The sequence below is a fragment of the Meles meles genome, chromosome 4, assembly GCF_922984935.1.
Source record: "Meles meles chromosome 4, mMelMel3.1 paternal haplotype, whole genome shotgun sequence".
Taxonomy (NCBI): Eukaryota; Metazoa; Chordata; class Mammalia; order Carnivora; family Mustelidae; genus Meles; species Meles meles.
In genome coordinates this window covers 81,618,231-81,633,154 of record NC_060069.1, presented here as the reverse complement: position 1 = coordinate 81,633,154, position 14,924 = coordinate 81,618,231, and the positions used below count along the sequence as shown (strand labels likewise).

General features: G+C 40.1%; 1 protein-coding gene and 1 pseudogene across 5 annotated transcripts in view; one reads left to right on the top strand and one right to left on the bottom strand.

The window, feature by feature from the left end:
* Nucleotides 1–14,924, bottom strand: part of PLCH1 (phospholipase C eta 1) — a 213,571-nt gene that overhangs the window by 136,548 nt on the left and 62,099 nt on the right. The window lies entirely within an intron of this gene.
* Nucleotides 13,321–13,771, top strand: LOC123939893 (annotated as a pseudogene).

Genomic DNA, 14,924 nt, shown 5'->3' with positions numbered 1-14,924 from the left:
TACCATATGATAGCAATCCCATTTCTGTGAATATATACAAAGGAAATGAAAACAGGGTCTCAAAGAGATATCTGCACTCCTATGTTCATTAATGCATTATTCAAAACAGCCAATACCTGGAAACAGCTTAAGTGTCCATTAATAATAAAGATGTTTTATACACACACACACACACACACAATACAATGGAATATTTACTATTCACTCATGAAAAAGAAGGAAAATCCTGCCATTTGCAACATGAATGAAACTTGAGGGCATTATGCTAAGTGAAATAAACCAGAGAAAGACAAGCGTTATCACTTATATGTGGAATTTTTAAAAAGCTGAATGCAGGGGCGCCTGGGTGGCTCAGTGGGTTAAGCCGCTGCCCTTCGGCTCAGGTCATGATCTCCGGGTCCTGGGATCGAGTCCCGCATCCGGCTCTCTGCTCGGCAGGGAGCCTGCTTCCTTCTTTCTCTCTCTGCCTGCCTCTCTATCTACTTGTGATCTCTCTCTGTCGAATAAATAAATAAAATCTTTGGAAAAAAAAAAAAAAGCTGAATGCAGAGACAGAGAATAGAATAGTGGTCGCCAGAGGCTGAGGAATGGAAATAGGGAGATATTAGTAAAAGGTATACACTTCCAGTTGTAAGATGAATCAAGTCTCAGGATCTAATATACAGCATGGTGAGTATAGTTGACAACACTATATTGTATACTTGAAAGTTATGAGGAGAGTACATCTTAAATGATCTTGCCACAAAAAGGAAATGGTAATTATATGACATGGTGGAGATGTTAGCTAATTCCAGGGGAGTAATCACTTTGCAACATGTCCGTGTACCAAATAAAACAAACTGTACACTTCAAACTTACACAATGTTATATTGATGTAATATAATGTTTTATTAATGTAATATAATCAATTATATCTCAATAAAGCTGAGAAATAATGTCCTTCTTGGATTTTATGACCTGCTGCAGGATGAAAGTCAGAAAGTCCTTCCTGTACATGCCATTTCTTAAGTCTTTGGCTTAAAATACTCGCCATGCCAAGGTGCCATATTCTGGGGAAGCATGTCTTGAACCCCACCCTAACCTGGACCATGAAGAACAGTAATCCCCAAGAGCTGGGAATCACATGAAGTGAATTGAATGGTTACCTCAGCTTACTGTCTGGAGAGATATTCTAGACTTAGAAAGGGGGAACCCAGGAATAGTTCAACAGTCTTGAGTTGAGAAGACAAAGTTGGGAGTCCAACTGATAACAAGGCAGCTAGAGTTTATACGACAGGTTACAGAAGAAGAGAGAAGTGCTTAGAGAGAGCCCTCTGGATTTGCAGAGGGTCGCCCTTCAGCTGAGTACTGATTAGCACAAGTAAAAGATTAGAGGAAATAGAACTCACAGTTGAACTTTATAATAATAATATTAATAGGGTCAGGATACACTACCCCAAAATATGGCATCTTGGCATACTGAATATTTGAGATGGCAGGTACAGGAAGAACTCTCTGACTTCCTCCTCTTCCTCCGAAGTAGGTCATACGCAACGCTCTCTTGTGAGAGGTGCCCATCCTAAACCTCCTTATAAAGTGCATCCTTACCTGTGAAGACAAGGATGCCAGGAGAAATCCAAACATGGAGTTAGTGCAGTTTCCCCCAGCTTACTACCCTTAGCTCTCACCCTTTTGTCGTAATACTTTTATTTTTCGTTCTTCATCAAACCTAGTATAAAAACACTCAGGCTCAATTGTTTCTTTAGCTCTTCATTGCCTTATGAAAGCTCCTTTGTCATATAAAACATATTTAAAAATGTGTATGTTTTTCTTATTATTCTGCCTTTTGTCCATCCAACTTATAGGGCCCCAGCCAGAAAACTTAGGAGAGGGGCAGGAAACCTAATTTTTTCCCCTCTCTTCTGTTATTTCAAAAATATTTATTGAATTATAAAATCTGAAACTGTACTTTTGAGAAAAAGATATTCCCAGTCATTTCCCATTATTTACTCCCTAAGCTCTAGCAGTAAAGCACAAAGTAATTTAGTAAAGAATTACTCCTCAAAAAATAAAATTTGATTTAAAAGTTTTTTTCCACATTTAATCTCTATTCATCTTTGATGCGATGACTTCAGTCTGTCTTGATCCAGTGGTTAAATAATCCTACCTAGAGGTATGGCTTTCATAGTTGCAAAGAAGTAGTCACACATTTAATTGTGCTTTCTCCCTGGCTACCTGCCAAAAAACTATCGCAGTTCAATATTACGGCTTCTCCTTCAGAAGTAATTAAGAAGTTAATCTTACTTAGAACACATAATTACCCAGCAGACCACAGAATCAACTTATCCACTTGTCATGAGTTAAAGCTCCACGAGGCAGTACCACACTGAAAGGCAAAAATCCAAACTGTCTCCCCAGCTATCCCATTTGGAAACATGTGGAGCCCATCACCACCCACCAGTCACTGGACACCAAGCCTCCCCAGTTTCTCCAAAGTATGAAGAAACAATAGAGCTGAAGACCAGGAAGGATGCTGGGTACAGGTCATTTAAGCTCCTAGTTCATCAGGATAACAGAGGATATCTGAAGGGCAAAGGAGGCTTCTGGAGCTCCTTTACTGCTCCTGAACACCAGCCAAGGGTGAGATGTTCACTCACACCTAATCTTTTTCAAACATCACTCAATCACTAGAAGAAAGACCTTTCTGCTTCATTTGACACTGGTATGCCAAGGGCCCACTGTGTGATTTACCTAACATGGAAAGCAATTCTTTGACTCATTATCTATGTCCATGGACAGGGGAGCCAGACGTTTTCAAGGATGCATGGAAGTTTTGAGAAAGCACCTGCACCTGAACTATGAAGGCTCTGCCCACTCTGTGTCGTGGTTCTCAGGGCCGAACAGGCTGAACACCATCAAAAGTCAAACTTTTCTTAAAATAGCAGACTTGTGACCATCTGAACACGCCAACTTTGGAGCTATGTTCTTTTCAGAAGTCAACAGCCACTTTTACTGACCTATTCTCTCTCCAAGCTAACTCTCAGAGCAAATTCTGAAATTCTTAAGAATGCTGCAGAAACTAAAGGCATCTGAAATTGAGATTGCAGCAGAAAACTCCAAGGCTATTTCCAGCCGGCAATAGTAGGTCTTACACAATAAGGACTTCTCAGTAGTTAATAGCTCCTAGAAACCTGTCATGTACACAACACTATACTAACGGATGTAGAGATTTATGAAGGAAAACAGTGCTGTTTCTGTCCCTGAAAAACATATATTCTCTCCTAATATACTAATATCAGAGGTGCTCTAACTTCAACTGCACCTGAACTTTAGCTAAATTATTTCAGCTACAGCAGGAGAGTGGTGGAGGTGGGTGACAATAATCCTTCTACCTGTTTACCCATATTAGTCTCAAGAGTTTTGTCTCATTTTTTGTCCATTTGGATTTTACATTATTAAAAGAAAATCAACATCCTTCTTTTTAAAAACAAATTCACTCATTGGAAAATAAATTGACAATTTTCTTTTTCTTATGTTACCTCAGGATGAGGGGCTCCCTTAGGGTGACTTCGTAGGTAATTCAATTTCATATGAAATTTACCAAGTAACACAGGTCTGATGTGCTCTGCAGAACATTCCATATAGCCCAAATCCCCAACTGCCTACGGTTTTCAAACATAATGCCACATGAAGAATTGGCATGTTGAAGAAAAGGGGAGGGTGCTCCCCTTAGTGAATCAGCAGAATTTATAGAGAAAGCCTAACAACTGACCCAAATGAAAGCTGCCATCTTCCATATCCCAGCTGGGGGCCTTATCACCTGTGTAATTCAATAAGATCTTGAAAGCACTGCTTAGACAAGCTTATGTTGGGGTCAGTCACAAGAATTAGAGGAACGACTGCCATCATCTAAAAGCTTTTTTATCACAAGCCTGAGTCGAGGCAAAGTAGGAGGCCAAACCAAACAGAGGGAGCATTGCAACCAAACATCCCAGCCCCAGTGAGAACTCTGAACTGTTCACTGATCTTTGCCTTCTAGGTATATGTATTTCTTTCTCCCTTTGTTTTGTAATCAAAAAGGGTATGAAATCTTCCATTCCAATTGTAAAATTCCAAATATTTTATCAGTAAACAGTTATTGAGTTAGACTCCATGTAGGACATTGTGTGTCTCCTAAGGATACCAAGTGGAATGAGACCTTGTCCCTGTTCCGCAAATTTCTCAGAGTAACAGATAAGGTATTTTCAATAGCTAAATTCTACAAATTTTTTCTAAGTACATACCTTGTGTTTTTTGCATCCTTTTTAAAATCTAACTGTTTCAAACAAAAAGACAAAAGAGAAAGCTACAAAAATGTGTGTACTAAACATAGCTGAAAAACACTTCTTTTGTAACATGTAATTTTATCAATTTAGACAAGTGCCTTTGGTTAGATTTGGGTACCTAAGAACACGCATGGAGAAGTAAATCTTGACCCAGTTCTATCATTAACTGCTGAAATCCTTTGTTCTCTTATTCTCTCTCCTCTTCTGCCCCTCTCCCCTACCTTTCCATAAATCAGCCAAACTATTTAACCTCCTCATTATCACAGTTGAAGGAACGGTTGCTCTAGATATTAATGCCTATAGAAGTGTCTCCCAGCAAAATCCTTCCTGTTTGTCAAAGGTAAGAAGAGATCTGCCTATTCTTTCTATCTCTTCTTTCGCTAAGCTTCATGGGCTTCAAGCAGGGATGATGGGCTTATTTATCCTACCACCCTTGGCACCTAGTATAATGCACAATGTCTAACTGCTAGTGGGCATTAATAAATGTTAGCACGACGAACCTCCCCTCTGTCATCTAGCTTACTATATATGCTAAATGCTGAATATGTATTGACTGGCTGATAGAAACTCTTACTTTGCTAATCATTAGAGGAGAAGAGTTACCAGATCGAGTTTGTACCACTATTGTTCAGGCTGTTGGGTCTTCAAACTAGCAGAAGTCAGGCTATGAAACAAGTGGAAACCAACCCTAATGAGAGAGTGCACTTATATCAAAGCCTTTCTCAGTCAACTGTCCATTACTCTGCCTTTTACTCCCTGTAATAATCATTCACTTAATATTTGCCAAACATAATGAGTTCAATAACAGAGTACTACAAACAGTTTGATGACTGTAGCAATTATGATGATGTTCTAAAAAGGGCATTTGTTATGTTTAGGAAAGAACCTGGCAAAGGCAGCACGGTAGAGGGGATTCAGCTGGGACTGAACTCAGTGCCTAATGATCTTGGCTATTTGGCTATTCAGAGTGCAAAGGAGCCTACAGTGTTCATCCACTCGAGTGGAGAGGTATCTTTCCTATAGTAATTGCCTTCCAACTGCATACATTCTGAACTACAGGGCTCCAAAAAAAGCTTTCAGCCCGAGTAAAGACTCCCTAGGCAAATGCTACATCTCAGACACTACTAAATACAAACGAATAATACCTCAGACACTCACAGTGTAGTCCAAAGGTTGGCAAACTTCTATTGTAAAGAGCCAGATGGTAAACACTGTAGCGTTTTGTGGCCCATACAGTCTCTCTGGCACTCATTCAACTCTGCATGTAGTGCAAAAGCAGTCTCAGAAAATACATAAACTATGCAACATGGCTGTGTTCTAATAAAGCTTTATTTACAAAAATAGGCAGCTGGCCAGGTTTGGCCCACAGGTTGTAGCTTGCCAATTCCTCGTCTAATCTACAGGTCAGGTACACTTTTTTTTTTAAAAAGCCCAATGGTGAGATCTGTGTTCATGAAGTGTCCTCCTCGTATCTACGTAACATCTCCAAGTTTATGAAGCTATTTCATGAAGGATGACTCAAAATTTAATCTTCATACCAACACTTTGTAGTGGATGGGTCTTAATGCACTTACTTTATGAATAAGAAAACTAATCAAATAAATTCAAGAATTTAAAGACGTTACACAGTTAGGCATGGAACTAGGAGTTGAGCTTCTGCCTGGTTAAGGCACCAATTACTATATGTTCACCAAAACTTATTTCCTCTTCCTCCAGGGCACACAAAGACTACACTTCCCAGGCTCCTTTGCAGTTAGGTCTGGCCACACGCTTAGGTGTTGGCCAGTAGAATTTAGGCCTTGTGCATTAAAAGTGATTCTCTATTTTCTTTTCCCCTTTTGGTTGGCTGGAGGAGACACACCTCGGGCAACCTTATGAGTCATATGTTGACAAGAGCAGAACCACAAGACGGAAGGAGCCTGAGCCCCTGAATCACCACCTGGAAGAGAGCCACTCATGAGGAACACCTGTGAAAGCAGCATGACATGTATATGAAGTCCTAAAGATACAGAGCTTTAATCATTTTACAATGGCTAGTATGCCTCAACTAATGCAGCAGAGGTATTAGAAATACAGTTTACCAGGCTCATGAGGTGGAAGAGATCCTATTTCTGACATGGGATCTATCAAGAAACACAAAGGATGCCTTTAAGAAAGAACAAATTGTTCTAAATTGTTTGATGGTAAGTTTGCGACCTAAGCAGTGGAAGGAGAGGCAGCAAAGATGAAGACTGGGAAAGGGCAACGCTGAGGAAAAGGGACTTGGAAAGAGCAAGAGACCTGCTGTTAGCACACCCAACCGGAGGATGAGGCTGAAAGCAATTAAGACCACCTCACGGGTCTCAGGATAGCACTGGCCTAACCAGAGCACGGCTGGGAGCCAGCAAAAGACTGTTCTATGTTTTCAATATAGAACCAGATTTTTTAAAGTATATTTGATGATTTGATCTTTATCTTTTCTCAATGGAATATATGCTAATTACAAATGCGCAAAGAATTATGAAGAAGAAAATTACAAATAATCCTGTAGTCAAAGATAACTGGTATTACTAGTTTGAGGCATAAACTTCTGAGCTTACTTTACCTTTTCTTATGCACATACATTTAGGCATTTAGAAAAATCTGTCTACTAGTGTACATTTAGGTTGTTCACCTTTTCCTGCCATTACAAAAAAAAAAAAAAATACTGCCGTAAACATTCCTATCACCACATCTTTGTGCAAATGTGCAAGCACTTTTATAGGCATAGTTTCTGGAAGTAAAGCCACTGAGCTGAAAGGTTTGCCTACTGTCAAACTGCCATCCAGAAATATTAACTCAGATTCCCACTAGCGGTATAGAAAAGTGCTCATTTTCACACACCTCTGCCGACATTAGATATTATCTGGGGGTTTTTTGGTTGTTGTTTTTTTTTTAACCCTTTACCTGTCAGGTAAGGTAAAACACACACACACACACACGTATGACTGTATTTCATTCTTTTAATTTTTAAAAACATGATTGAAAATTTTTCGGTCCTCTTCTTCATATTTTTAAAAACATCCTCTTTGGCCTGTGGAAAATCCTAATCCACAACACTGAGAAGTTATATTTAGTAAGGGAACAGTGTGCTTAATTTATGCAACAGTCTAAGTGACTAGAAGCCAAGCAAATTTTAGATTTGAAAACCAGCAGAAAGGAAGTTAGAACAAATGATCAGATATTAATTCTCAAGGGATATGGATTGTGGGTAAGCTGTGATTATCAGAATTGAGTGGGAAATGCGTTTCCACATTCATGTACTCTAAATAATAAGCTGTCTTGCTAATTAAAATCAACAAAGGACTTAAATGTTAACTTCTTCCTTAAGTTTTTCTTTCACACCTTTGTCGAATGCTTGACTTTGGTTTTGGTTATGCTAGGCAAATTGGTTGGAGGAAAAATACAAACAGAAAGTTGATACAGGTTGTCAATCCTGAGATAAAAGGGTGTGTGGGGGGGGTGTGAATGTATGTGTATGTAACACAGATACTAAAATAAGTAGGCATATGTACCAACCACTGGACAAGACTTGTCACACACTTCATCTTGTTAATCTTCACAATTCTTTGAAAGGCACAGAATCCGTATTTTTTAAATGAGGAAAATGAGTACCAGAGACATTGACCCAGGTGATTACCTAAAGAGCTAAACTGTTATTAGAACTTTTGGTTATTTCCTGCTGCTATTTTACTTCAAATCCTATAACTGTCCTCCTGCCCTGCACTATACCACAGCACTAAAAAAAAGTCCTAGATTAGAACTTCTGGGGCTCTCCCTGACACTAGCATCCTTCTTTTCTTGTTGGGGATACAAAGAAACAAAGAAATGATTAAGAAAAAAGAGAACAGGGTTGCCTGGGTGGCTCAGTGGGTTAAAGCCTCTGCCTTCGGCTCAGGTCATGATCCCAGAGTCCTAGGATCGAGCCCCACATCTGGCTCTCTGCCGGCTCTCTCTCTCTCTCTCTCCTCCTCTCTCTCTCTACCTGCTTCCCTGCCTACTTGTGATCTCCACCTGTCAAGTAAATAAATAAAATCTTAAAAAAAAAAAAAAAAGAAAAAGAAAAAAGAGAACAGTTTGCATGTGAGAATGGGAAAATATTCCAGCAATATGAATAAAAAACAAGAAAATAAACTTAAGTATTGAGTGAATAAGAAATTAAGGAAATTGAACAAAGAAGTGTAAACTTCGAATTGCATCAGGAAGACAGTAATACATGAGTACAGGATAAAGAAGAAGCACAAAAAAGCAATGGTATGGAAACCCCCCTCCCCCCAATACACATATACCTCAAAAGAAGAAATTAAAAAAAAAAAAAAAAAACAATAGTTAGAAGCCACAGAAGTATAAATGTGGATGGTCCAATCAAGAAATGTTATGTCCAGCCTCTTAAACTTGACCTGTTCCTAAAGAAAGAATCCATTTTCCATTCTGTTACTATTTGCTTTCCCCCACTACCTTCTTTAACTGCAGTGATCAAAACTGTATTCTCTCTTCAAATAAGGGTGATAGGGGCACCTGGGTGGCTCAGTGGGTTAAGCCTCTGCCTTTGGCTCAGGTCATGATCTCAAGGTCCTGGGATCGAACCCCGAATCAGGCTCTCTGCTCAGCAGGAAACCTGCTTCCCCCTCTCTCTCTCTGCCTTTCTCTCTGCCTCCTTGTGATCTCTCTCTCTCTCTCTCTCTGTTAAATAAATAAATAAAATCTTTAAAAAAACAAACAAACAAATAAGGGTGATCACCACCTGGGAATAGAAAGAGAATGTTAGCCAGGCCTGCAGACACTATTTGCACTGACCACTGACGACTTCAGAACTTCATCACTTTGTTGCTCTCTGGTGCTCTGCAGGCCTTTTGCCAATATTTGTGTTGCTCTGTGTTTGTTCTTAATGATACTTCTCTGAACTCAGAACAAGAAAAATCATGGAAGGCATCTTAGGAAGACCCCCTAGACCAAAGAGAAGAGCAGGGAACTGTTCTGCGTCTTACAACTAATACACATCAGAGCCAGGGTAATACCCAACCATGGGTTCTGACCTTCATGGACTCGCATGTGGCCTTATAAATCAAATTGAGTCTAAACTTTATTTCTGTGAAAAGAGAAAGGAAATGAGAAAACTAGGGCAAAGGAATCTGGAAAGAAAAAGGAAGACTTTGAGGAGGAAAGATCACAACCAATAGAAGCGTGAGTGTGAGTGCACAGAGCGGGAAAAGTAAGAAACTCAAGTGTAGGGAGAATGGAACAGCTCCTTTCTCTGTTCCTTTTGTTCTTCTTCTGTCCCCTTGTGTGTATCTTGCTTGCATTCACCACTTTTTCAGGAAAAAAGGCGCACTTTTGTTTTTCTTATTTTGGGTTTTTTTTTTTTTAAGATGTTATTTATTTATTTGACAGAGAGAGAGAGAGCAAGCAGGGGAAGTGGAAGAAGGAAAAGCGGGCTCACCACTGAGCAGAGAGCCTGATGCAGGACTCGATCCCAGTACCCCGAGATCATGGCCTGAGCTGAAGGCTGTCGCTTAACCAACTGAGCTACCCAGTGCCCCAAAAGGCATACATTTGAGATAGGAAAAAGTAAGTAAATAGTGAGGGAATATGAAATAAAGTTTAGAATGACTATGCATCAGAATGGGAGAAGAGGACTGGTCAAATTCTTTACATAAGATTAAAATTAAATGATAAAGAAGAAACTTGAGACATGGTCCCTCTTCCTCCCCACCCCCCCACCAAAATTTGTATATCCCTAATTATTACGCTCCCCGTGCCTGCCTTCTCTCATTTTCTAAGTGGATTTTTTGGCCTTTTCATTTTTCAAAACACCAATAAGAACATGAGAAAAGAAGTGAGTAAATTTTAAAAATGCAAAAATCAGAAAATAAGGAAAGCCCAAAACGACTGAAATTAACCTTAAAACCTTAACACCAAGAGGATGCTCACAATATAAGAGGCATTTAGTTACTAGGTCCAGGCCAAAGTCCTATCTCATCTTCCAACGAGGGCTGAACAAGTAGCAACAGGAAGGTAGATTGTGACTTAGCCCACACAATTTGCATTTCCCATTGTCCTTCTTCCTCACCCACAAGTGTAATTCCCTGGGAAACCTGCACTAGTGGCGCGGTCCCTTTCCGCCTTTGCGTACACACACGTGCACACTCCTAGAAGGACGCCAAGTCCACGTGCCAAAGAAAGTGTCAACTATGGTGATATCTAAGGAGTGGGAAAGGCAAGGGAGAATTTTACTTAGTTACTTAATATGAGTCAGTATTGCTTGGTCTTTTTAAAAACAGTCATTAGATATAATTTTGGACATTTAAAATAAAGAATAAGGAAAAGGGCAAATAATGATAAATGAACATAGACATGAGAGGGGAAAATGTGCAAGGAGAAATTATAAAAGAGAGAGTAAAACAACGGTCTTTTAAAGCTGTCTTTTATTTTGTCCCTTCTCTTCTGATTTTACAGCTGTACTTGGGGGGAGGGGCGCCTCAGGCACCCTGCCTGTATATTCTTTCAAGGTTTATCTTTTCACACCCTACCTGGAAAAACAGACAATATGGACACTGATTTTAAGAAGCAGGAATTAGATGAAAACCTTATACTGCATACATCTACAATCATAACCTACTCTTTAAACAGATCAATAGAGGGGCACGGGGTGGCTCAGTCATTAAGTGTCTGCCTTGGGCTCAGATCATGATCCAGGGTCCTGGGAAGGAGACCCGCATCGGGCTGTCTGTTCAGTGGGAAGCCTGCTTCTCCCTCTCCCACTCGCCTTGCTTTTGTTCCCTCTCTCGCTGTCTCTTTCTGTCAAATAAATAATATCTTTAAAAATAAATAATAAACAGATCAATAGAAATAATCATTTACCTTTCTTCAAAGAGACAGCCGAAGTAACTCTAAGTCACTCGTGATAGCTTCTGTTTTGTTGACAAGTAATTAGAGATAGTAATGGATCGTTCCTGAAAACCTCCATGACTAGGGTTCATGGCCTTGATATGCCTGAACCAGTTTCTCAGGTAGATTGCAGGATCCCTTATCGGTCCTTCATGGTACTTCTTCCCCCCCCCCAAAAATACCACGTTTTTCTTAAAATACCACTCTTTTTTCCTCAACTACTACTTTTATATCACCCATCAACTCCAAAGTTCCAAAGTAGTCGTTTTCTTTCCTTCTTCATTAGGTGAAGCCCAAACTCCTCAGGGGGATATTAAAAACCTGCAAGATCTGGTCCCACCCTATAACCATTCTTATGCCCCTGCTTCCCTATGCTAAGCCCTACGTCAACTACCTCACAGCTATTCCTTCTCTTAATCAGGAAGTACTCACTCAGCTGCAGGCCCATTTACTCCAGGGAACACCATATGCAGAGAGAAGAAATTAAGCCATAAAAATGGTAATGATTTTTTTTTTTTTTAAACAGAGAAGGCACTCAATTGTTTCTTGCCTCTGTATCTTACCAACTCCAAGAAAGTAACAGCATCACTAAGAGAGAATATGACTGCAAGTTCAGGCTCCAAAGTCAGCCAACGGTACTCAGATGTCAGCTCTACCAATTACAAAATTACACTATGACCTAGGGCAAGTTATTTTTCTCTCTGTACCTCAGATTCGTCATCCCCAAAGTGGAGATAACAACTTTATTCATCTCCCTGAGTTATGATGAAGATTGCTAGTTGTCAAAATGACTTTTAGATATTCGATTTCTTTCTAATAAGCTTGACGTCATCATCTGGTATAGAAATCTCCAGAATCTACCCTTTTCCTCAGATACCATGTTCTGATGCAGTATCCTTAACTAAAATCAAGCAATTAAAAATTAATTAGGTGATTACTTGCTCTGGTGAATATTTATGTAGCCACAATCACATAACTTCATGCGGTCATAGTAGGTAAACTTTGCTTAATGACAGTAAATTTTTTTTTTTTTATTTGACAGAGAGAGATCACAAGTAGGCAGAGAGGCAGGCAGAGAGAGAGAGAGGGAAGCAGGCTCCCCGCTGAGCAGAGAGCCCGATGTGGGACTCGATCCCAGGACCCTGAGATCATGACCTGAGCCGAAGGCAGCGGCTTAATCCACTGAGCCACCCAGGCGCCCCTTAATGACAGTAAATTTTTAAAATCAACCTATGAGGGGCGCCTGGGTGGCTCAGTGGATTAAGCCTCTGCCTTCGGCTCAGGTCATGATCTCAGCGTCCTGGGATCGAGTCCCGCATCAGGCTCTCTGCTCGCCAGAGAGCCTGCTCCCCCCCCCCCCACCTACTTGTGATTTCTCTCTCTCTGTGTCAAATAAATAAATAAAATCTTTTTTAAAAAGAAATCAACCTATGATTGGGGGGCGCCTCAGTGGCTCAGTTGGTTAAGGGACTGTCTTCGGCTCAGGTCTTGATCCTGGAGTCCCAGGATCAAGTCCAACATCAGGCTCCCTGCTCAGCAGGGAGTCTGCTTCTCCCTCTGACCCTCTCCCATCTCATGCTGTCTCTCTCATCTCTGAAATAAATAAAATCTTGAAAAAAAAAAAGTAAAATAAACAAAATCAACCTGTGATTGAAACATGGAAGGAGTAATAATGAGTACTGAAAAGGAATGAAAGAATGTTTATATAAGAGAAAAGTAAGGATGGACAAGTGAGAGAAAGGATGGGTAAAGGGAGTACTATAGTCACTACGTAGAGTATCTCTATTTGGCAGAGCAGAGGAAAAAAGTATGAGTGAAATTGTTAAAGTTACCTAGATAGCCAGCTAACAAAGTAACTGAAAGAGATGTGGGGATTTTACTAGTGAGCTAATTCCTCATCTACCATAGAAGGAAATCAACAGATGATATCAAAAATTGAAAAATCAACAGAGTAGTATAAGTACATCATTTAGAGATATGAAAGTAAAACTAAAACCCTACAAAAAGGCTAGTCAAAGAGTTCGAAGTCATTTATTTAGGAAAGAGGTAGAGAGGGTTAAGAGAAGAAAACATACTTCTTGTACTAGTTCTTTTATCTCCTGTGTTTAAAATGGCACACATTCAGACTGTGCGTTCCTACCAAAAGCAGCGAACCATCTTTCTAAGTAAGAGGGTCCTAATTGCAGAAACCAGCAAGGAGCAGCTCCCGTGATACTACAAAAATATCAGTCTGGGCTTCAAGATTCCCAAGGAAGCCACAGAGGGCACGTATATTGACAATTAATGCCCCTTTATTTGTAATGTCTCTATCCAAGGGCAGATTTTGTCTGGTGTGGTGACCAACATAAAGATGAAGAAGACCACTGTCATCCACCAAGACTACCTCCCCTTCAAGAAACACCACAAGAACATGTCTGTGAGCCTATCCCGCTGCTTCAAGGATGTCCAGATTGGTAACTTGTCAGTGTGCAAGTGCTGGCCCTTGAGCAAAACTGTGATGTTTCAACATGCTCACAGTCATGAAGCCCACAGGTGCAAAGAAGCAATTCTAGAAATTCTGAGACTAGACATCTACCCATACCCCCAAAGAAAATAAAGTTATTTTCCTTGTAAAAAAGGAAGGAAGGAAGGAATGAGAGAATGCAACTGACAAAAATCTATTCACAATACCAACTAAAACCACCACAAGTATTAACCTGACAGAAAATGTAGACAACTTATATGAAGAAAAATAACTCTAGGGGCACCTGGGGAGCTCAGCTGGTTAAGAGTCCGACTCTTCAGTTCAGATCGTGATTTCAGGGTCCTGGGTGTGAGCCGTGAGTGGAGCCCCACATCACGTCAGGCTCCATGCTTAGCAGGGAATCTGCTCAAGATTCTCTCCTCCTCCCTCCACCCCTCCCCTCCACTCATGCTCTCATACTCTCTCTCTCTCCCTCTCAAATAAATCTTAAAAAAAAAAAAAACTTTGAAATCTTTACTGACATACAAAAAGACTTAAAATTTAATGAGTCCTATTATGTTCCTGAAAGGCAGAATTCAGTGTCTTAAAGTTAGTGATTCATCTCAGTTATTCCATAATCAATGCAATTCCAATTAAAAAAAAAAAATCCAAACAGAATTACTGTGGAGACTATCCAGTCTATTTCTAAAATTTATCTGGAACAGAAAATACATGAAAAGAAAAAGAGAAGAAGAAGATAAAGAAAAGACGAATAAGAACAATGATAAAGAACTCACACTAGGGGCGCCTGGGTGGCTCAGTGGGTTAAAGCCTCTGCCTTCGGCTCAGGTCATGATCCCAGCGTTCTGGGATGGAGCCCCGGATCGGGCTCCCTGCTCTGCAGGGAGCCTGCTTCCTCCTCTCTCTCTGCCTGCCTCTCTGCCTACTTGTGATCTCTCTCTCTGTCAAATGAATAAATAAAATCTTTAAAAAAAAAAAAAAAACTCACTCTACTAGGTAGTTCAGAACTAGACTAACTGATCTATGAAAGAGAATAAAGTATACAGTATCACGAGCTTCACCTTCTTCATTAAATAGGGAAATAGTAATTTTGAACAAAATTAAATACCAAGATATGGCCACTGACCTCCCTACTCTGTTATATTTGGACTGATGACACAAGTAGCATGACAACATTCAAATCAATGTCTTATAACCTTAAAAAGGTTGAGTTGGAGTGCTCTGAGCTTCTTAGGGAAAACATGTCTCCT